General features: G+C 41.2%; 1 protein-coding gene and 1 long non-coding RNA gene across 3 annotated transcripts in view; one reads left to right on the top strand and one right to left on the bottom strand.

Moving 5' to 3' along the window:
• LOC112907968 (uncharacterized) overlaps positions 1 to 8299 on the bottom strand; it is a 49115-nt gene extending 40816 nt beyond the window's left edge. For both annotated transcript variants that reach the window (XR_012003015.1, XR_012003016.1), the window contains exon 1: positions 8091 to 8299. This is a non-coding gene — a long non-coding RNA (uncharacterized lncRNA). The remainder of the gene's footprint in view (positions 1 to 8090) is intronic.
• A 45-nt stretch (positions 8300 to 8344) lies between these two features.
• Positions 8345 to 22334, top strand: part of LOC112907990 (monocarboxylate transporter 1) — a 44865-nt gene continuing 30875 nt past the window's right edge. The window contains exon 1 of the mRNA XM_072766471.1: positions 8345 to 8657. The gene's annotated coding sequence lies outside the window, so the exon portion shown is untranslated. The remainder of the gene's footprint in view (positions 8658 to 22334) is intronic.

Raw genomic sequence — 22334 nt, 5'->3', positions numbered from 1 at the left:
AGAAGGGTTTTCTATGAAGAAACAGCATATACAAAGGCTAAACGATCAGGGTTGGGACTTTTTTTTAACAATCCTGCATTTTCTGCCTCTTATTATCCTCCTCATCATTGTCCTTCCCTATGGCCTCAGGATTTTGAAAATAAAATGAAAATAGCCTAGCCTTTAGCACAGGCTGAGTTAAGTAGACTTAGGTTTAAATATCTTTATTTAACTTTAAAGAACTTATAAGCTAAAAATTGCTTAGTGACGTAGCTCTAAGTTTGGATGGGATTTCTCTTGGTTCTTGGTAGAAAACTTTTGTTTAGGAGCATGGTTGCAGTGATAAAGAGCTCTCCCCAATAACTCTTGGAGTCCTTCTCTCCCTGTCATTCCATTGGATTCTGTTAGTGGGTTCGGTTGTCAACATAGCTTGAATCGCGCAGTTCCATGTTATGGTTGAAGCACATCTTGGCTGTTTCACCCATAATGTGGTCTCATACCTGAATTGATCAAAGGAATGACTAGTGAACCACCAGGGTTATACAAGATGGAGTTAAAAGGCTTCCAGATTAACACATCTTTTCATTGGAAACAGAAGCAAAAACTCTTTTCTAGCCTGACTGGGTCTGATGAAACAGGACATGAAAGCACTGTATGCAGTGCTCTACTTAGATAACTATCCTAATGAGTGCTACCTGTTTGCAATTTGTCTTTGTGCCTCTCGTTAACTTCCTGTGACATTTACCTTTTTTCAGATTCTGGTTCCCACTGATGTGGCTTTGGCAAGTATACGTAAGACAAAATAATGAGGTGTGTGTGCATGGTGGGAATGAAGGAGTGATGAAAACAATGGCTGCCTCAGAATGGTGTATTCTGGGACACTGGGGTGGCTCAGCAGTTGAGTGTCTGCCCTCGGCTCAGGGCATGAGCTCGGAGTCCCAGGATCGAGTCCTGCATCAGGCTCCCTGCATGGAGCCTGCTTCTCCCTCTGACTGTGTCTCTGCCTCTCTCTGTCTCTCATGAATAAAAAAAAATAAAAAAAAAAAAAAGAATGGTGTATTCTGAGCTTGGTAAGATTTACGATAGTTCTGGCCCTGAGGTACTGAGTAGACTAGCAGTCCTGGAGGGTGGTAGCATAGTACAAAGAGTATTCCCCTACTACAAGATTTTTCAGTTTCTTTCTTGCTACTAGATTAGAGGTGGTTAACAGTTAAGAGGTATATTTGTAGACCTAGAAGACTTAAAGAGGGCTCTGCCAGAGCAGGATAGAATTAAAGTCCTCAGTCTGAGACCATGAGTTTGAAGACATTAGAGAGAAAAGAACTTGTGTGTAAGGAGTTTGCTCGGAAACTGAGGCTGAAGGCTGTCCCTTGCAAAGGATTTATGCGGGCCATTTCAATCACTGTGGCCATGGTGACCAAAATGCAACCATGCCCTGAGATGAAAAAATTGTGGAAGAAGTTGTCAGGAAGTCCACTGGGTCTCTTAGGTCTGAATCCTGATCTGCCAGAGGTGATGTTAAAAGGAGAAATCTCCATATATGGAGGAAATTGCCAAATGTTGTTACTAAGACTCTTGTTCTGACATTAAACTTTTCCTTGGGGATTTACATAAATTATCACCAACACCATGAGGAAGACCGGGGGTGGCTAGCACTCCCCATTTTGCCTGCCTTCTTTTTTTTTTTAAGATTTTATTTATTTTCGAAAGAGAGTATATGTGGGTCCACAAAAGGGGATAGGGGCAAAAGGAGAGAATCCTCAAGCAGACTCTGTGCTCGGCCCTAAACCTGATGCAGGGCTCAATCTCACCACCCTGAGATCATGACCTGAGCTGAAACCAAGAGTTGGATGCTTAGCTGACTGAGCCACCCAGGCACCCTCCCTTTTTGCCTGCTTCTTAAATAGCGTGGCGGAGTCCAAGCTGGAACAGACTAGCTTCTGCTATATATTTTGCATCCTCTCCCCAACTGCCTACCTATTCCTCATTTTCTAATCCCCCCCCACACACACAATTTTCTTCCTTCCTTCCAAGATTTTATTTATTTGACAGAGAAAGCGAGAGTGAGACCATGAGCAGGGCAAAGGGCAGAAGCAGAAGCAGGCTCCCCACTGAGCAGGAAGCCCACATCAATCCCAGGACCCTGGAGATCATGACCAGAGCCAAAGGCAGACACCCAATTGACTAAGCCACCCAGGTGCCCCCACCATTTTCTGTCATTGTTGTTTTCCCCTTCATACTGTTTAAAAATAAAGTATTAGGAGTTTAATGAATTGTTTTCTTTTGTATGTATGATGAATAATGTACAATGTAGAAATGTCAAGCAAACATGTACTGTAGTTAGTGCTGTAAAGGGAAGAGCTTCATGAAGCACACTTGAAACATCTAAACCCTTGGGCCCATACCCAGTGGGTATGGACTCACTTCCACCCCACTGCTCACCACTCTTTATTATCTTATACTGAGCTGATTAACTTTTCCTAGTCCTTAAGACTTTCCAGTTTGAATCTGTGACTTAGATTAAACCTAACTAAAATTCAGGGATTAAGCAGAGTAATGCACCAATAAACAGACTTACAAAACATGAGTATTTGCCCTCCCTTTGGGTCCAGGAAAACCTCTTGGTCTGGCTCCTTAGTGGGCAGCTCTGTGGCAAAGGCCATTTCCCTCATAGCAGTAAGGAGGGCCTTCAACATTTTTTAACTCCCCGAAAAGGTAAATCCACAAGAGTCATCTTCTACCTCTTCTATGTTCTAGGTTTTTCTGTGTGAGGACCTTCTTCCTCTATAAACGATTGATAATGAGAATGTCTTATTTAAGGATACCCTTCCACCCTACCCAAAGGGGTATAAGCTTATTCTATGACCATAAAAATAATCCTACTATTGTACAAGTGTAACATCTGAACCCATGGCTTGTATAAAAGGCAAGCTGCGGGGAGGGAGGAGGCTTCACTCTATTAATACACAACTCAGAAGTGGGGTTGATAGTCCCTGGACCTTACCTGGGCACAGGTGTCATAGATATTGTACTGCATGGAAGCACTGTGGCAGATTCACAATTCTCAGAGGTCACCACAGACTGAGCTCATGGTTTATTTAAGCCTCATTTTGTTCACCAGTGCAGCATCAAGATCAAGTTAGAACCCCCAGGTCTGGCTACCCAGGCAGGTGGATACATAAAGCTAGTCATTATGATCTAAGAGGCCTCCTTCATTGCATGTACCACTCCTCTGAGTCACATCAGGCTTGAGGTACAGCTGTTCAGGAGTTCCAACTGCCTGCTACTGCTGTTGAGTAGGGGCCATAAGGTCCAAGTTCTCATAATAAAACATCGCACAGCATGTAATACGGGCACCAGGACACCCAGAACTTCCTGGAATATAGGTGATCTTAAAATTAAGCTTTAAAAAACATGTCCCAATTTAGTGCCTAGAAGTGCCTTGTGAGCATGAGTAGTTCCCTACAGTGCATTTTATGGTTTCAAAGGCAGATTTTGTGGCCAACAGCTTTTGTCAGGATTGTTTAGCCCTATGAGGGGTAGAAGGAAACCAGAACAGGATTTTCCTAAATCAAGATGGCCTTCAAACTCTAGGGATTAGTCTCCTATGGTATTAATAGTTATAAATGACAATTTCTGCTCATGTATTATTGGTGACAACTATATGATGAATACTTCCTGATGATTCCAGAAAATATTGATTATGTGACCTTAAGCAAGTTACTTAACCTCTTGTGTCTGTATGTGTAAAATGGGGATTATAACAGTATTTAGTTCATAGCATTTTTATGAGTACTACATAAGTTAATATGTGTAAAGTGCTTAGATCAATGCCTGGCATATAGTATGCACTCCCTAATCCTAGCTATCATCAAGTTATCATTATGATTTCCAATCCCCACCCTATCTGCCTATAATACTAAAGATGGAAAGGAAGGAATTTTGGGTTAGCCAGCGTCAAGGAGGTAAGACAGGTCTGGCAAATATGAAGGACCATGCCTAGAAGGAATGCTTGCCAGTAAAGATCTTAAACAATGATATAGGTTACAAAGAATCTAGGCCAAAACTGTCTCTGTGCTAGCAGCAGTAAGTATACCATAAACTATATCAGACCAGAAATGGAGTGTATGAGAACCGTATAGCCATATTCAAACAGAGCCTCAGGCAATTTGGTTAAAATAAACTGAATTAGATAAACAGGTCAAGGGTGACGGGCAATGAGGGGGGCACTTGATGGGATGAGCCCCCCCAACCTGACCTGAGCTGAAACCAAGAGCTGGACACTTAACCAACTGCACCACCCAGGCACCCCAGGATTTTATTTTTAAGTAGTCTCAATGCCTAACATGGGGTCTGAACTCACAACCCAGAGATGGAAAGTTGCACTCTTTACCAGATGAGCCAGCCAGATGCCCTAAGAGTTCTCTGCTTTAAAGAATGCTTTTTAGCATTGACAGTATCTCCTTTACGCTAGTTATGTGCTTAGTAAACTCTTTTTTTCATATAGGATACAAAGCAAATTTCAAATTTCATTTTCCATATTCCCCCTTGAGTTATTATAAATTATAAAAGGGACATTATTCTTAACCAATTAAGCACTATAGTATTTTTTAAAAATCCCTTTCTGCTTTGTTTGGTGTTAGTGCAATGGGGATAATAGCATATTCCAGCAAAGAAATGATGGAATTAAGGTAATGTAGGTGAGGTATGTACATTCCAGAAAAAAATATACTCTAATTTTATTATATTTCTTTTCTATATAAATCAATGGGGTAACTTAAATAGTAACTTATTGTTAGGAATTTTCAAACTTTTGCATTTGCAATTCTCATCCCATTACTAATTTCTGAGGTTACAACTCTTACCTTAATATCTGTAGAAGTTTTGCTCTCTTGACAAGCTTGCCAAGAGCAGATTACCCATGCATCATCCATCTATTAGCTTTAAAAACAGGAAAGTAAAACTGGGGAATTTCATGCTAAAGCCGAAAGCCACTAAAGGACACCATGCCTTCTCTGGCTTTGATGTAATGATTTTGAAAGACTCCATGATGAATTTTTTTTATTTTAAAAACCACACTTGGGAAGTGCCTGGGTGGCCCATTTGGATGAGTGACCAGCTCGATCTTGGATCAGGTCATGATCTCAGGGCCGTGGATAGAGCCCTGTGTCACACTCCGCCCTCATCGTGGAGTCCACTTGTCCCTCTCCCTCTGCTTTCTGTCCTTCCCTCCCATCTCTCTCAAATAAATAAAATCTTAAGGAAAAAAAGGACAGCTTTTCAAAAGCAAAAAACAAACAAGCAGAAAAAACAAAAAAAACCCCCACCACACTTGGTACAGTAAGAAGACCCCAGAGCCTGCAGATCTGGTTCTTCGGATCCTGCCACTTATTAGATGAGTGGCCAAGAAGCCTTTTGGCTTCTCTGGGCCTTAATTTCCATTCTGTAAAATTTCTCAGCTCTAATTCTGATCCTGTGCTTACTAGTTTATTTCTTCAATTTCTCTAATCAGGAAGAAATCTGGCAGGAAAGCAAGAATTTTACCTGTATCATTTTTTTTAAGTTGTTTTTTTTTAAGATTTATTTATTTATGATAGACATAGAGAGAGAGAGAGAGAGAGAGAGAGAGAGAGGCAGAGACACAGGAGGAGGGAGAAGCAGGCTCCATGCTGGGAGCCCGACGTGGGACTTGATCCCAGGGCTCCAGGATCACGCCCTGGGCCAAAGGCAGGCACTAAACCACTGAGCCACCCAGGGATCCCCCTACCTGTATCATTTTATCAGTTTTGCCAGCTCACCCATCCTATTTCTAGTTTTTAAGCTGACACCCTTTCCCCTGCTTCTGACCTTTTCCTCTTAAGCACTTTATAAACACATTACAATATTAATTGTATTGTAATTGTAAGCACTCACAAACACTTGTCGAGTGCTTTCCAAGTTTTACCTACCCCTTCTGCAAACACTCTTTATTTGACTATCATAACAGCTCAGGCTGGCATATATTACCTTGATTTTACCTGGCCCAGAAGAGTTCAATGAATTAATTGTCCAAAGTAACACAAATAATAAGATACGGGAACAAACCTTCTGATTCCAACATCTATACTCTTTCTACAACACTACAGTTCCTACTAAGAGCAGATCCAGATTTTGTGCAGCCTGAGGTGTATACAATTTTGGTGGACATTTTCAAGAAAAGGAATACAGAATTACCATAGAACACCAACATGATCCTGTGAACCCATTGTTAGGGCCCCCCTTAGGGCCATGGAAGGAATCTATTCAAATGAAGTGCTTTTAGGATTAATCTCTAGGATCCAGTTTCATGGTTTTCCATAGTTATACAATTATTTAGTGTTTACTGTATGCCAGACTTAAGTAAAATACTATTTTTATTATTATAAAAACCCTATGAGGTAGGTATTATTCTTGTTTCACAGAGCAGAGAATGAGGCTTGGAGAGCAAAATAATTTGTCTAACGATACAGAGCTTGTAGATGCCAAGTATCAAAATTGGAACTCAGATCTGGTTTCTGGGTTGATATTATAAAGCTACCCCACTCAGTTCCTATTCAGGTTTCCTGGGAATCAACTTACTCTACCATTTCCCGCTACATTCTATAGTTCTGGCTCTGATAAAGTTCATGTCTGAACCAGTCCCATTTTGTCTCCCTAACTCAGTTCTCTCACCATCCACCATCAATGCTGCTACCGCCCCATCAATCCTGAAGCACTGCTGTTCTAAATCCTGAAATGCCTTCCTCCTCTGCATTTATCAAAGGTGCAAAGCAGTTACCGCTCACATGCACTGCAAGGCCACAGATTCCATACGGTCTTCTGAGGCACTGAACTATCACTGAAAACCTTCTTTGTGTGAAACAGAGGCAGAGGGACACCTGGGTGGCTCAGCGGTTGAGCCCCTGCCTTCTGCTCAGGGCGCGATTCTGAAGTCTCAGGATAGAGTAGAGTCCCAGATTGGGCTCCCAGCCTGGGGCCTGCTTTCCCTCTGCCTGTGTCTCTGCCTCTCTCTCACTCTCTGTGTCTCTCATGAATAAACAAATAAAATCTTTAAAAAAAAAAAGAAAAGAAAAGAAAAAGAAACAGAGGCAGAGTGGGTGAAGGTAAAGCAGATTTACATCTCGGGACCTGACCCCTCAATCCTCAATCTCGGTTCTTCATTTGCAAGACAAAACCTTAAGGCCGACTCCCCAGGGCTGTGACAATTCAGGGTAGAAGGGGCTGGTTTGGGGCAAATAGCAAGTGGTCAACCGGTGTCGGTTGTTTTCTTCCAGACTCAATCTCCCCAAAGAACTTGCAGACTCTTGGAAGGCAGGGAGGCCTTCATACGTTTTTTGGTATTTCCCAAAAGCCAACATAAGAGCCACCTCAGGTTTATTGCAGCTGATCACTTAAGCTGATAACACTTCCAGTGCTCTAACTTGCTCGAGAACTTACAATGGCTCTTAGAACAAAACCAGGCTCTGGAGCCTGACTTTGGGTGTTGGCCAATTACTCCGTGACCTCTGGAAAGTTACTTAACCTCTCTGAGCCTCAAGCCCCTTATTTGTGAAATGTTAATAATAGTCAGCTACCTCATGAGCCTATGAGGATAATTCAGGTGAACTGCTAAGTATATAACCAGCCCCTCAAAACTGCAGGCTCTAATCATATCCTGTCCCGGCCTCTGCGTTCTCGCGTCTCGGGGTTTCCGACTCACACCCCTTCCCCCAGGGACCCGCCCCCCTGACCTGCTCTTCTCCCCACTCGCGTGTAACGAACGCCCAGCATTCATCCAGGGCCCCGGGAGGCTGGCAGGCTCTGTGTTAAGGAAGTTCAATCAGTTCTCTTATCAAAACCACCAAAGGCGCCCATAAGGTCTGTTCTACTACTGTTGCCATTTTAAAGAACAGGAAACAGGCCCTGAGGGTTTGAGCGACTTCCCCGAGTTCCCCGAACTCCGCGGAGGCCACAGCCCGCGCCCGCCCCGCCCGCCCCGCCCGCCCCGCGGCCTCTTCCCGGGCCCGAGGTGCCCCCGAGTCGAGGCACCCCCGGCTCCGTCCCTCCTCTCCAGGCGCTTCCCCGCTCCTCCGCCCGCCCGTCGCCCCCCACACCTGAGTCGGCCCCGGGGGTGCGCCCCCTCCGTCCTCGGCGCCTTTTCCCTTTTCTCCGCCCGAGACTGAGGGCGGGGGCTGGTGCCGGGGCCCCGCACGCGTGCAGGTCACCGCGCACTCCCGGGGCCGGGGCCCCGAGGGGCTGGCTCGGCAGAGGCGCGCGGCGCCGGGGGGCCGCAGCAGAGCCGGGGCGCCGAGCGCGGGTCGCGCAGGGCCGCGGGTCACGTGGCGGGGAGGGGGCGGCGGCGCGCGCTAGAGCGCGGGCGGGCGGGCGGGCGCGCGCGCCTCAGAGCGTGTGGAGGCGCGAGTCGCGATTTGGGCGTCTGGGGGGGGCGGCCGGGAGGGCCGGCTCCGCCCCCTGTGCGCATGCTCCGGCCCCGCCGATTATAAGGCAGCCCCGCGGGCCCGGCCCCGACAAAGTGCTGGCGAGCTGCGACGTGACCCGCCGGCCGCGTGGGCGCCCGGTGAGCGAACGAGGCAGCTGGCGAAGGACGCGACCTGGCCCCGGGCCCTGCGGAACTCCAGCCGCGTCACGTACACGCTCGGCGGCGCGAGCCGCGCATAACGGTTAGTCGGATAACGGCCGGCGGCGGAGCTCGGCGCGGACCCCGCCGTACCCCTGCCCGCCCTGGGGAGGGGGGGCCTCGGGGCGCAGACCTGGGTCTCGGGGGCGGGGGGCGGGGGGCGGTCCGGCGGGCATCGTGGCGGCGGGCAGCCGCGTGGTGCCGGAGCGCGGCGTTGGGGAAGGAGACCTGGAGGCGATGCACACAGCGCCTCGCCCTGCCGAGCTGCGGCCCCTAGTCAGGTGCTGGCCGCCGGCCCGGCAGAGGAGCTGGGCTCGGGTGCCGGTGACCTTGGGGGAGCAGCGTTTCCTCCAGCGTTCGGGAGCCTCCTCAAGAGATGCTTTTGGTTTGGAGAAGGGGCGACGTGGGGCTGGTTCACGTGGTGCCTGTGCGCTCCCCTGGCCGCGTCCTGCGCCGAGGGAAGGGACTCGGGGCGGGAGTTATTTGGGACTCGTGGCACGCCCGCCCCAGCCGCCCCGGCCAGCCAATCCTTGCCCCACCTGGTGACTTGCGAGAGTGGTGTGGGAGCCGCAGTCCCCGCCGCCGGGACGTGACTGCAGGGCTCCAGCGGACTTTGCGGAGGGTCGGGACCGGCGCCGACGAGGACTCTTTGTCATTCAACCTGTGGCTGCTGAACGTCGGCTGCAGCGCCCTCGCGCTCCTGCTCCGAAGGCGGCCCTGCAGCGAGGAATCTGAAGGATAGCGTTGCACTCGGTCAGATGCACGCGTTTTGTTCCAAGTACATCTTTTTTTTCCCCCACGTGCATTTTAGAGTTTCATTTCTTTGTCACGACTCACTTGGTGTGACAAGCAGTGGCCAAAACTACTGTGTGATTATTTTGGACCAAGAAGCAAACGAATTTCTACTTTACCCGAGTTTCCAGCGTTTGCTTATAAGAACTAGGTGTCTGTTGATAACAGTAGAATGTTTAGTTACTCTTTACCATAACTAATTTTGAAATTTTTTTTTTCCAAAAGTTATTCCGGTTTCGAAATAAAATGCGTACACGTCAGTGCCCTGACAAAACAGATGTGGGCTTAGTAACTACTGGAATGCCATTATAGGGTGAACTCTGAATTGTGTGAGAGTTTGGAAGAGTATGAGTAGGAATTAGGCATTGATAAACAATGTCAATGTCGTTTACCAGAACTGCAGTGAATTAGAGACTATGTATCTTCTCCTTTCTCGTTTGGCATTCAGTAGTACCCATAAGTCCAAGTCTTAGCCCTGATGTATGACTTTGCCTTCAAATTGCCATAGAAAATATCGGGAATTCAAGACATCTAGCCTTTAATATAGGTAATGGATAGGTATTATTTAAAAATTTAACATACTTCAGTAATTTAGGGTTTAGATAAATGCTGTTCTTTAATCAAATTGCAGTGACTTGTAAAATATGCAACTTAATGGTCTGCAGAGCATTTTGTGAGATTTTTATAGCTGAATAGGTTTAAAGGTTTGGTTGTAAGCTTAACATAAAAGGCTATAACATCCCTAAACAGATAAAAAAAAAAAAAAAAGGATAAAAAGGGTCATAGGATGAAACAGTTGATAGTGTTTCAGTGGTTTACATGTCTTTTTATCTTCTAAATGTTAATACATATAATATTAATCCTGAAAAAGATCTTAATAACCAGCTAGTTAGGTTCCCTTATTTTACAGAGGAAACTGAAGTTGCAGAAGTTAAGGGACTTGGCATTGTAGGTGTGAAAACTTGATGTTTGTGTGGGAAGTAATGTGTCTTTTGACTCCTATTTAATTAGGTTAGCACTCTTGAGCTTTTTTTTTTTTTTTTAGATTTTATCTATTTATTTGAGACCGAGCATGAATGGGTTGGAGGGCCAAAAGGAGAGGGAGAAGCAGACTCCCTGCTGAGCAGAGAGTCCAGTCAGGGCTCAATCCCAAGACCCTGAGATCATGACCGGAGCTGAAGGCAGGCGCTTAACTGACTGAGCCACCCAGATGTCCCTACTCTTGAGCTTTCTGTAAAATTGCTAATATGCATATAAATTATTTTATACTAAAATGGGTATCTTGAGAAACTTTTCCAGTTGATGTTCTTCATTTCCATTGTGTTTTCAGTCCACTTTATTAATGCATTCCTATGTAGAATTTAGGTCCCTATAAATGCCTTTATGGCCAGTCTGTTATTGTGGCAGAGGAAGACCAGAAAGATGGAACCTTGGATATGAGAAAAACAGACCAGAGTTGTGAATATTTATGTATCCAGCAATTTGTTCTTAGTTACTAGGCACCATGAGAGATTTAGTATTCAGCAGTGAACAAGTTCTGGCCCTATCCCTCCTAGAGTTTGTGGTTTAACTGGAAAGCAGATAAATAACAGTGATCACATGTACAGATAGATAAAGTACAGGTTCCTATGGAACAAACAAAAGTGTATTCTGTATGTGTGAGAAGACACCCAACCTAGTGTGAAAGCAATCTGGATAGGCCTCTCTGAGCAAATGCTACTTAACTTTTTAGACTTGAAAGTTAGGAGCTAACTAGACAAGGAAGTGATGGTAGAGCATTCCAGACATGAATGCTGAAGCTGCAGTCGGAGTACAGGTACATTAGAGAAACTGCAAGAATTTATCAGAGCTAAAGCATAAGAGGGAAAAGGGAAATTAGGGACAGATGGAAGTTGGAGAGGTAGATAATATCAGAAAATGGAAGGCCTTATGAGTCATTTTAAAGGGTTAGGGAAGGGACTAGTTTAAAAATTAAGAGAAGCACTCTTGCCTGGAAGCTGATCAAAAGCAGTTTAAGGGTTGTAAGTGGGATTGGGGATCAGATTTTGCATTTTAGGGTCATCACTCTGTATACAGTGTGGGAAACAGTTGAAAGGAGGCTGTTGGGAGTCTGTGAGACCATAGAGATAGACAGTAGTGGGAGGACGAAAGAGAGGGGAACACAGGATTCAGTGGTGGAGCCAGAAGTAGGAAACTGGGCCAGCCAGAGTTAATGATATCTCCGAGGTTTCTAACTTGATCAAATATGATTTCATGCTTTATTAGATGGTATAGGTCTCCATTTAAGCAGTGGGGACAACTATGACATTGTATGGCTAGCCCAGGGCTGCAAATGAAACAAATCCATTCCTGTCTTTGTAGTTCTGTTAGTGTTATTGATAATGATGTTTTTTCTTATTTATTCTGCTTTAAACAATTTATTATTGAAAATTTCAAACACACGAGCCAGTGTTTCATCTATACCCTTTTCTACACCCCCACAGTTGTTCCTGGGTTATTCTGAAATAATGCCTACATATATAATTACTTCGTCTGTGAATATTTCAGTTATCTAAAAGATAGTCCTAAAAAAAAATCAACCACATACTGTTTTCTCACTTGTAAAAATCAACATCACCAAATAACCAGGCAATATTCAAATTTTCCTCAGTTGGTTTCTCTTTTCTTTTCATTTCTTTTCTTTCTTTTCTTTTCAGTAAGCTCTACTTCCAACATGGGGCTTGTGCTCAAGGCCCTGAGATCAAGAGTCACAGGCTCATTGACTGAACCAGCCAGGCATACCCCTAAGTTTGTTTTTTGTTTTTTAAGATCTATTTATTTATTTATTTGAGAGGGAGAGAAAGCAAGGTGGTGGGGAGGGCCAGAGGGATAAGGGAGAGAAACTCAAGCCGACTCCATGCTGAGTGCGGAGCCTGACATGGGACTCAGTTTCACAACCCTTAGATCACGACCTGAGCCAAAACCAAGAGTTGGATGTTCAACCAGTTGTACCACCCAGGTGCCCCCCTTCCCCAAGTTGTGTTTAAATAATTGATTTGTTTGATTTGGGATCCAAACATAGTCACACATTTACATTTGGTTGGTATGTCTTGTATTTTTTAAAGATGTTATTTATTTATTCATGAAAGAGAGAGAGAGAGAGAGAGAGAGAGGCAGAGACACAGGCAGAGGGAGAAGCAGGCTCTATGCAAGGAGCCTGACATGGGACTCGATCCTGGGTCTCCAGGATCAGGCCCTGGGCTGAAGGCGGCGCTAAACTGCTGAGCCACCCGGGCTGCCCTGGTATGTCTTTTTATCTACAGTTTCTTCCTTTCTCATTTTCCTCATAATTTCTTTGCTGAAGAAACCAGGTTAGTTTTTCCTAAAATTTCCCTCATCCTGGATCTTCTTGACTATGTCCCTCTGGAATAGTTTTAACATGTTCTAGTTCAACATGACCCTTGATTCCCTGTATTTCCTATAAATTAGTAGCTAAATTGGAGACTTCAGGCATACTTGGATTAGTTCAGGTTTGATTTCTGAGAGTAGGGACAGTGTGGGGGGAGAGGACAAATACAATTCATAGGTGGTGATGTATTTTTCTTTCCATCAGGACGACTATGTTTGGTTATCACTGATTCTGCTCTATCAACCATGTGGTTCCACTTTTTCGTTAGTGGTTTGCAAATGGTCTTTTATTCTCTAGAATTCCTTTTTAAAAAAAAAAAAGATTTTATTTATTAGAGAGAAGGTGTCGGGGAGAAGCAGAGGGAGAAGGAGAAGCAAGCTCTCCACTGAGCAGGGAGCATGATGTAATGCGGGTTCCGTCCCAGGACCCTGGGATCATGACCTGAGCCAAAGGCACTTAACTGACTGAGCCACCCAGAAGTCCCTCTCTAACATTCTAGAATACCTCTATAGAGAGAAATAGGGTTTTTTTCTTGTTTTATTTTGAAATATAATTGACATCACTATATATGTTTAAGGTGTACAGCATAATGGCTTGACTAACATATATAGAGAAATGATTGTCACAGAAAACTTAGTTAGCATCTGTTAGCTCATTAGATAAAAAGAGCAGAAAAAAATTTTTTTTTCCTTTTGAACAAAACTCAGGATTTACTCTCTTAACCTTCATATACATCATATAGCAGTGTTAAGTATATTCGTAATGCTGTGCCTCACATCCCTAGTACTTAGCTTATAATTAGAAGTTGGTACCTTCTGATCACCCTCTTCTAAGTGGTTTTTGAATAGTAAGGGCAATTTAAAGTTGGTATGTTTTAATACATTATAAGTGATTGAGACCTTATCTTTTTGGAGTAATGTATAGTTAAATGTTTCAAAATATGTCCTCTTTAAAAGTCAGTATTATGTTAAAATGTTTGTAGCACTTGATATTAACATTTCAAATGGTTTTTAGCATTTGGAGTATTTATAATTTCTATTCTTAGATTAATAGGGTTTCTTTTGGTATTCTCTTTGTTGAAAAACTTATTTGTTCCTGTAGCTTTTGGGGAATTTCTGGTAGAATCTCTACCAAATCTAAATTTCTAGCTGTAACCAGAATACAGATTTTAAATTCTGTAAGTACAGAAATTGATTATTCTTATCAATGATCTGCATTTCTAATTATCTCTTGGGCATTCAAACTTAAAATATTATTTAAGGTTTATTATTTCTACCTGTTTTCAACTTCCCTTCATCCCCCAAACCTCGTCTTCTGACTACATTCTTTCAGGTAATCAGGCTTAAAACCTCTGAGTCATCTTCATACTTCCCTAGTCAGGCCCGTCCTCCCAAATGCAGTTATGTGTCAAGCCCTTCTCTTTGTTTTCTCTCTTGTGTCCATTCTCTCCCCCATTCCACACACTCCACTTTTCATTTTTTTTTTCCACTTTTCATTTTTATTATTACTCTCTAGTTACTGCTGCTACTATGGTTGTCGCGGTTGCCTTGTATCTTCTATCATTGCCATTCCCCATTTCCAGTCTGTTCTGTAATCTGCTACCAGTTTTGGTCATGTCATTTCTCTAATCAGAACCTTCTCATGACTTTCTAGTGCCTACCAAATTTAGTATTTGTCTCGATAGACTTAAGCCTTCTACAATATATGACTCCCAAGTTACCCTTCTTGAGTTGTAGGTTATTCTTCTTTTAACTTGTACTGACAAACAGAAATTTTTCTCCATGCTTTTTTCCCTGTAATATTTTTTTTTCTCTTTTTCTGGTCATAGGATCCGTTCTATGTATGCCACGATTAGTATAGTTGACATGTTTGAGCCCTTGTGTCCTATAAAGAAGCGATGACACAGCAATAATGATCTTAAGGAAATGGTGATTTCTCTTCTGGGGTCACAGTACAATGACAGCATGAGTTCACATCTACCAAGGGGGGAGACTGGCTCCAAGGGCTGAGCTATTGAGGAGTACAACTGACTATTTATGCAGAAGAAGCAGGATCTAGTTGTATTGGTTGTTGATACTATTCTGTTTCTAATCACAGTTCATGATATTGTTGAATTTAATCTGATTTGATTACAATGACTAGCCTTCATATAAAAGAGAAATTCCGCAAAATGTAGAAGCATTGTAAGCCACATATTTGATCATTTGTTGAAAAATATTTCTTCCCTTTGATTTTGCTCTTATTATGGTAAATCACTGAAGATTATTGAGTGAATGAAAGCTTGATAATACTGCTCAAGTGTGTTAAACTGTTTTTGATCATAATGGGACTTTTTTTTGTTTAAGTTTTTATTTTAATCCTGATATATTTAACATGGTGTTAATATCACTTTCAGGTATACAGTATAGTGGTTGAACAATTCTGTACATTACTCAGTGTTCATCATGATAAGTGTACTTGTAATAGGGCTTTTGTATGTTGTTTTATATAATTTTGAGACTCAAAGCTTTTACTTTATTAACTTTCTCTTCTGTTCCCCTATCAAGGATTTTTAACCTGGGAATCTACAGATTGGTCGTCCATAATGGATGGAATTCAGGGAGTGTCTGAACTTGCTGGAGAAAAAAAATTACTTCTTTTCATTAACTTCTACATAAAATTTAGATTTCTTTCAACTATGAATGTAGGCAACAAACCATAGTAGTTTTAGCAGTACCTGTGACTTTGTCACCAGTAGAAAACACAAATTTTCACATAATGTGGTTGTAGCCATATTGAAATTGTTTAAATTAATTTCTTCAAAGTTACTGTGGTTATTAGATCTACTAGAGCTTATCTAATTTGTTATTTTTAAAAGCACATATTGGGACGACTGGGTGGCTCAGCGGTTGAGCGTCTGCCTTTGGCTCAGAGCATGATACCGGGGTCCTGGGATCAAGTCCCACATCCGGCTCCCTGCATGGAGCCTGCTTCTCCCTCTGCCTGTGTCTTTGCCTCTCTCTGTGTGTCTCTCATGAATAAATAAAATCTTTTAAAAAATAATAAAAATAAAAATAGAAGCGCATATCAATTAAAAAGCATATATCAATTAAAAATATTTTAACAATTATACATTTGTATTTTATGCATTTAAAAATGTCATTCTAACAAGAATAATGACAGGTTTTACCAAACTGTCAAAGGAATCTGTGGCACCAAAGAGCCTAAGGACTTCTAGTCCTAACTCTTATATGTCTTTTCCAATATAAGAATGGTTAGCCAGAACCTGTGATGGAATATAGCATACAAATCATGATGTCACAGGTTTATATAAATAATTTGGCCATTGACTTTTGTATACTAAGTCATCATAAATTTTGATCTCACAAAGGATGCGGAACAAAATGCTTATGTGTGTCTGCGGCCATACCACCCTGAATGTGCCCGATCTCATCAGAATGCTTGTGTGTATTCTAAGGGCTAGTAAGATGATTTCTACAAACTTGGGGAGGATAATTTTCCTTTGTATTCAGGAAGCATATGTTTTCATTACTTAAAATTACAGTTTCCAAAATTCTCTGGTTTTTTTTTTATTAAAAAAATTATTTTAAGTAAGCTCTACACCCAACATGGGGCTTGAACTCACAGCCGCAAGATCAAGAGTTTCACAATTCACTGACAAAGCTAGCCAGATGCCCCACAAATTCTCTTTTAAGTGCCATAGGTTATTATTTTTTTTTAATTTCTAAGTGCCATAAGTTAAATGGAATAGGGGTTGTCCCCATTGACTTGGGAGACTTTCTTGCTCTCTTTTGGATATATCAGGAAAGATGCTTCAAATTGCTTTAAATCTTATCTTCACAAGTTCACTTTATTAGATGCAGGCTTTTATTTTGCTCAGCTAGTGAATGCCTAAAGGGGTCAGTGGAATTCAGGTTTGAAATAGCTGCTCTGAAGATTAGAAATACACACCCTTGGGGTGCCTGTGGCTGGCTCAGCTGGAGGAATGTGTGACTCTTTATTTCAGAGTCGTGAATTTGAGCCCCATATTGGGTGTAGATTACTTAAATAAAAATGAAAGAAAGACACATCCTTTCTATTGTGATTGTGTAATGATGTTGTTTGTATTTACTCTGTCACCTAGAAAACTACTTGATAGAGTTAGTAGAGGGAAAAAGAATGGTTTAACAATTACTGTAGTTTCCAAAAAATAAGACAATCATTTGAAAATTGTGTATTTCTAATAAACTGGTAATTATCTTAAAAGACAATATAGTCTTGTCAGCAATTAAAAAGGCTATTTAAGTATATTTTGAGGTGATAATGTTGACTTCTTTTTGCTATGTCTTTAGTGTGTGTGAATATCTTCTAAAGTTTTGAATGTCCACAATAGCCAAACTATGGACAGACCCCAGATGTCCCTCGACAGGTGAATGGATAAAATAGATGTGGTATATATACAGTGGAATATTAGCCATCAAAAAAAATGAATCTTGCCAATTTGCAGCATTGTGGATGGAACTAGAGGATATTATGCTAAGTGAAATAATCAGAGAAAGAGTTGTATGATCTCAATCATATGTGGGACTTAAGAAGCAATAGAAACAGGAAGGGACTTAAGAAACAGAATAGAAAAGAGAAGGGAAAATTAAAACAAGGTAAAATAAGTCAGAGAGGTAGACAAACCATAAGAGACTCATAACCATAGGAAACAAACTGAGGGTTGCTGGAAGGGAAGTTGGGGGGGATGGGGTAACTGAATGTCCATACATTAAGGAGGACATGTGATGTAATGAGCCCTGGGTGTTAACTACAACTGATGAATCATTGAACTTTACCTCTGAAACTAATAATACACTATATGTTAATTAATTTAATTTAAGTAAAATTAAAAATTTTTAAAGCTTTTCAAATATACATTTGGGAATGGTGGATAATGATTTAATGCCAGACAAACAATACTCAATTTTAATACCTTCTGTGGTCTGTACTAATGAAACAAACAAGAAAATAAAGCTTATTTTTTGAGATTATGAAGGTAGCATAATAATGAAGTTCAGACTCATTCAAGGGATATTTATTAAAGAATTACTATGTGTACAAGAAGTTACTAGAAAGGGTGAAGGAATATTTTAAAATATGGTTTGAGAACATTTAGAATGAGAATAAAGCTTTGAAATGAAATGTTAGTGTATTACTACATTGTCTCTAGTCCTCGAAACTTAAGGTATGTTTATATGTAAGTATTATTTCTGTCAGTGAATAGTTAAACTCAGCCTTTTGTAAGAAAAAGAGAAGGTTTATCTTTTAATGAATTGTAATCCACTTATGCTCCCCACTTAGGGTTCAGAATACTGGAAATGAAGTAGATTCTAGCAGAAATAACACCTATTATATTCAAATACTCATTTATATTTAAAATAATATGGATGACACAACCCTGACAACCTATTTGTAATTTTAATCTAACCAGTACATTTTTTTTTTTAGATTCTGGAACAAGACAGATATTACATTAATAAATTGAAATGGCTCACTTAGATCTTTATTTGGTGAACTTTTTTGGGGATTGTTTAAGAAAAACCATATATACAGGTGTTCTAGGATATAACCTGAAATTCTGCCAAACAGAACCTGCCATTGAAGCCTCCCAACTTCCCTTTCTTTACTACTATCACATTCTCTATTTTATAAAATGTGAAATGGGTCTGTATTTGGAAACTGTTGCCCAAGCAAGAAATAAATTAGCATGTGAAAGGGAATAGGACTTGGCCTAAACATGGACAATAGCCGGTTTTTCAGTCTGTGAGAAGCAGGCAAAAATGAAGCATTTCTGCTGGTGTAATTAATAATTCAGAAAGTGAGACTGATCCAATTAAATTCTGTGTGCCAAAAGTTGTATTCAGTAATTTTTTTTCTTTATTTAAAAACAAGGAGTGCCTGGGTGGCTCAGTTAGTTAAGTGTCCAACTCTTGATTTTGGCTTGGGTCATGATCTCAGGGTCATGAGATTGAGCCCTGCGTCAGGCTCCGCACTGGAGGTGAAGCCTGTTTAAGAGTCTCTCCTTTTCCACTTCTCCCCCCTGCTCTCATGCTCGCTCTCTATCTCTCTCTCTCTCTTACTAAAAATAAATAACAAATAAAAACCATTTCTGCCTTTTTGACTATATAGAGCAGCAGGTCCAGAAAGCATAACATCACATCACTGGAGGATTTTCCCTAGTTGCATATTTTTCTCTTCTCAGAAACTGGGGAAATCAGATTCCCTGAAGTTCATCTAATGCTGACTTTTGGGGGTGGGAGGATGTTAAATTTCGGAAAGTAGTAAGCATAGCCTCTGTCTTTAATTCATGATCTAAAAGTTCACACCTAAACTAATTAGGGAAATAGTTACTTATAAAGAAAGAAAGATACAGTTTAGTATAGAGTTTTGAGAATGCTACTTAAGAAGCACTAAGATGTCATAGAGGAAATTAACTCCATGCGGCATGGTATATTCAGAAAAACAAAGGGTATTGGTGGGCTAGAATAGATTTTTAATATTAGATAAAATTAGAATTATAGAAATTATCAGCAAATGAAAATTTCATTTTTATAAATTACTAAATGCTTTTATATCAATATGTGAATTTGGAATAAGACTGTCCTATCTTTTTGTCTTTGTTTCTGATTTGGTCCATAAGACTAAGGTGTCCTAAAGCAGTGGTGCCTCTTGAATTGTCTTTTTCTCCCTGGGGAATCACACACTTGCCTTTCTCTTCTCTTTGTTTTCATTTACAACCGAGATTACCCAAAGTGTGTGATTCTACCATGAATTGTAAAAACGTACTTCAAAAGTCCCTCACCGGATACCTGGGTGGCTCAGTTGGTTAAGTGTCTGCCTTGGGCTCAGGTCATGATCCTGAGGTCCTGGGATCGAGTCCCACATCAGGTTCCCTGTTTACTTGGGGAGACTGCTTCTCCCTCTGCCTCTCTCTGTCTCTCATGAATAAATAAAATCTTAAAAAAAAGAAAAAGAAAAAACCCACACAAGTCCCTTAACTTTCCTTCTTCTACTTCCAACTCTTACATAGTAGCATTACCAGAATATCTCTTCTTTTTCTCTTTCCTTCTTTCCTCTCTGGTTTATGAGACAAAAATCCTTATAAGGATTTTGCTACTGTGAGAAGTACTAATGATACAACAGTATGAAGGAAAAAGTAACTTGTAAGTACACATTTTAATCATGATTGATGTAATAAAAAATTGGTTCTACTAACTTCACTTAAAGCTTTGAAATATCTAAAAAAAAAAAAAGCTTTGAAATATCTGTAGGAGTTATTTTCTAATTTCTGGACATTCTCATCTACCTCCTTATTCCCACAAGTAAGCCCCACTGTTGAAGAGAACTAACTTGATTTCATGGGTTTTGTCTTAGTTTTTTTTTTTTTTTTTTAAAGATTTTATTTATTCACGAGACACAGGCAGAGGGAGAAGCAGGCTCCCTGCAGGGAGCCCAGTGCAAGACTTGATCCCAGGAGCCCGAGATCATGCCCTGAGCCAAAGGCAGACGCTCAACCACTGAGCCACCCAGGCATCCCTGTCTTAGTTTAGTATACTGTTGTTTTCCAATATAGATGACAAACATACATTACTTTAACTTCTCTGTGATGAGACTTTGAGGGTAGCCTACATGGTTAACCACAGTGAAGTGAAAAAGTCCTCTGAAGTTAGGGGTTTGCAGTAAAAAGTAAAAATGAGTTTGCCAGTTCCTTTGAGTGTCCATTTTTAGCCCGGAAATCTTAATGCTGAGCCCTAAGTAACCCACAGACCTGTTATATTGAAGAGTTACCTGTTTTTTAATTCATCTGATGTTAAATAATTCATGAACTTTAAATATAGGAAAAAAATGAAGATGTCAGTCATTGTCTTAACATAAACCTTACCGTAAAGTAGAAAGCACTATTGAGAAATAATACTGTAGATCTGGACACATAGCAGAAAAATGTTTCTGTGGGGACACCTGGGTAGCTTAGCAGTTGAGCATCTGCCTTTGGCTCAGGTCATGATCCCTGGAGTTCCAGGATCGAGTCCCTCATTGGGCTCCCTGCAGGGAGCCTGCTTCTCCCTCTGCCTATGTCTCTGCCTCTTTCTCTGTGCCTCTCATGAATAAATCTTTAAAAAAATGTTTCTGATACTGAATGGAAATAGGCTATAAAGCAGCATAAAATACAATCCCATGTTTATATTACATATATGCATATATATGACTATTCTAGAAATAAGTTTAAGAGAATTTTCTTCAAAATGTGAATAATGGGACACCTGGATAGCTCAGCAGTTTGACGTCTCCCTTTGTCTCAGGGCGTGATCCTGGAGTCCCTGGATCAAGTCCCACAACGGGCTCCCTGCCTGGAGACTGCTTCTCCCTCTGCCTATGTCTCTGCCTCTCTCTCTCTCTCTCTCTCTGTATCTCTCACGAATAGATAAAATCTTTTTAAAAAATATGTGAATAATTAATATGAGGATGGTATAATGACAGGCAAGAATCTTTTTTAAAAGATTTAATTTATTTGAGAGAATCCTCAAGCAGACTCCCTGCTGAGCACAGAACCTCACATGGGGCTTGATCCCTGAAATCATGACCTGAGCTGAAACCAAGAGATAGCCGTTTTACGGACTGAGCCACCCAGGTGCCCCTGAGCAGACTTTATTTTCTATTTATATAAGTATATCCTTTAATTTTTCTATAATGAGTATGTATAGCTTGTCATCTTTTAATACTTTGCTACTTTGTGTTTTTTATTATAAAGTTGGAACAAGTCAAACAACCATGGAAGAGGATTATTATCTACTTAAAAGCTCCAACCAATATAAAGTTTCAGATACATTCTTTTTTTCTTCTTTCTTTCCTAGAATCTACAGTCCCTGAGGCCAGGGACTATGTTTTGTGTGCTGCTTTTGTTCCAGCACTCAAGTGTTATTAAATGAATGACAAAAAAAGTTTGATATATATCCTGACATAATTTTTTAATGATTGTACAGTCCTATTATGTGTAAGTTTAAAAATATGAATTGCAAAAACATTCATGAAATTTAGGACATTTATAATTGATCCTCTTTGGGTCTCATGACCCTAAAATCCTGCCTTTGTATGAATCTTTACTATTAACAAGGTATGCCCCTTTATTGGCACAAATAGAAACTAACCCTTGTTCTTTGGGATTATACTGTTTATAAAGTTACACCTCAGTTTGTGCTTGGGTAGTAGAAAGGAAGGGTGAAATGACCAAGGAATGCAGTATGACACTTAGGAAGTTATATTATACAAGAATTAATCTGCTACTTTAAGACTATTACTAGGGGCGCCTGGGTGGATCAGTCAGTTAAGCAGCTAACTCTTGGTTTCGGCTCAGGTCATGGTCTCAGGTCTACAGCCCTACACCAAGTTCTGCTCTCTGCAAGGAGTGTGCTTGAGATTCTCTCCTTCTCTCTCCCTCTCCCTATGCCGCCCACCCCTGTTGCACACCCTCTCTCTCTCTCTAAAACAACAATCTTTTAAATTTTTATTTTAATTATAGTA

Source organism: Vulpes vulpes, chromosome 8, assembly GCF_048418805.1.
Source record: "Vulpes vulpes isolate BD-2025 chromosome 8, VulVul3, whole genome shotgun sequence".
Lineage (NCBI taxonomy): Eukaryota > Metazoa > Chordata > Mammalia > Carnivora > Canidae > Vulpes > Vulpes vulpes.
This window is presented reverse-complemented; position numbering and strand designations above follow the sequence as displayed.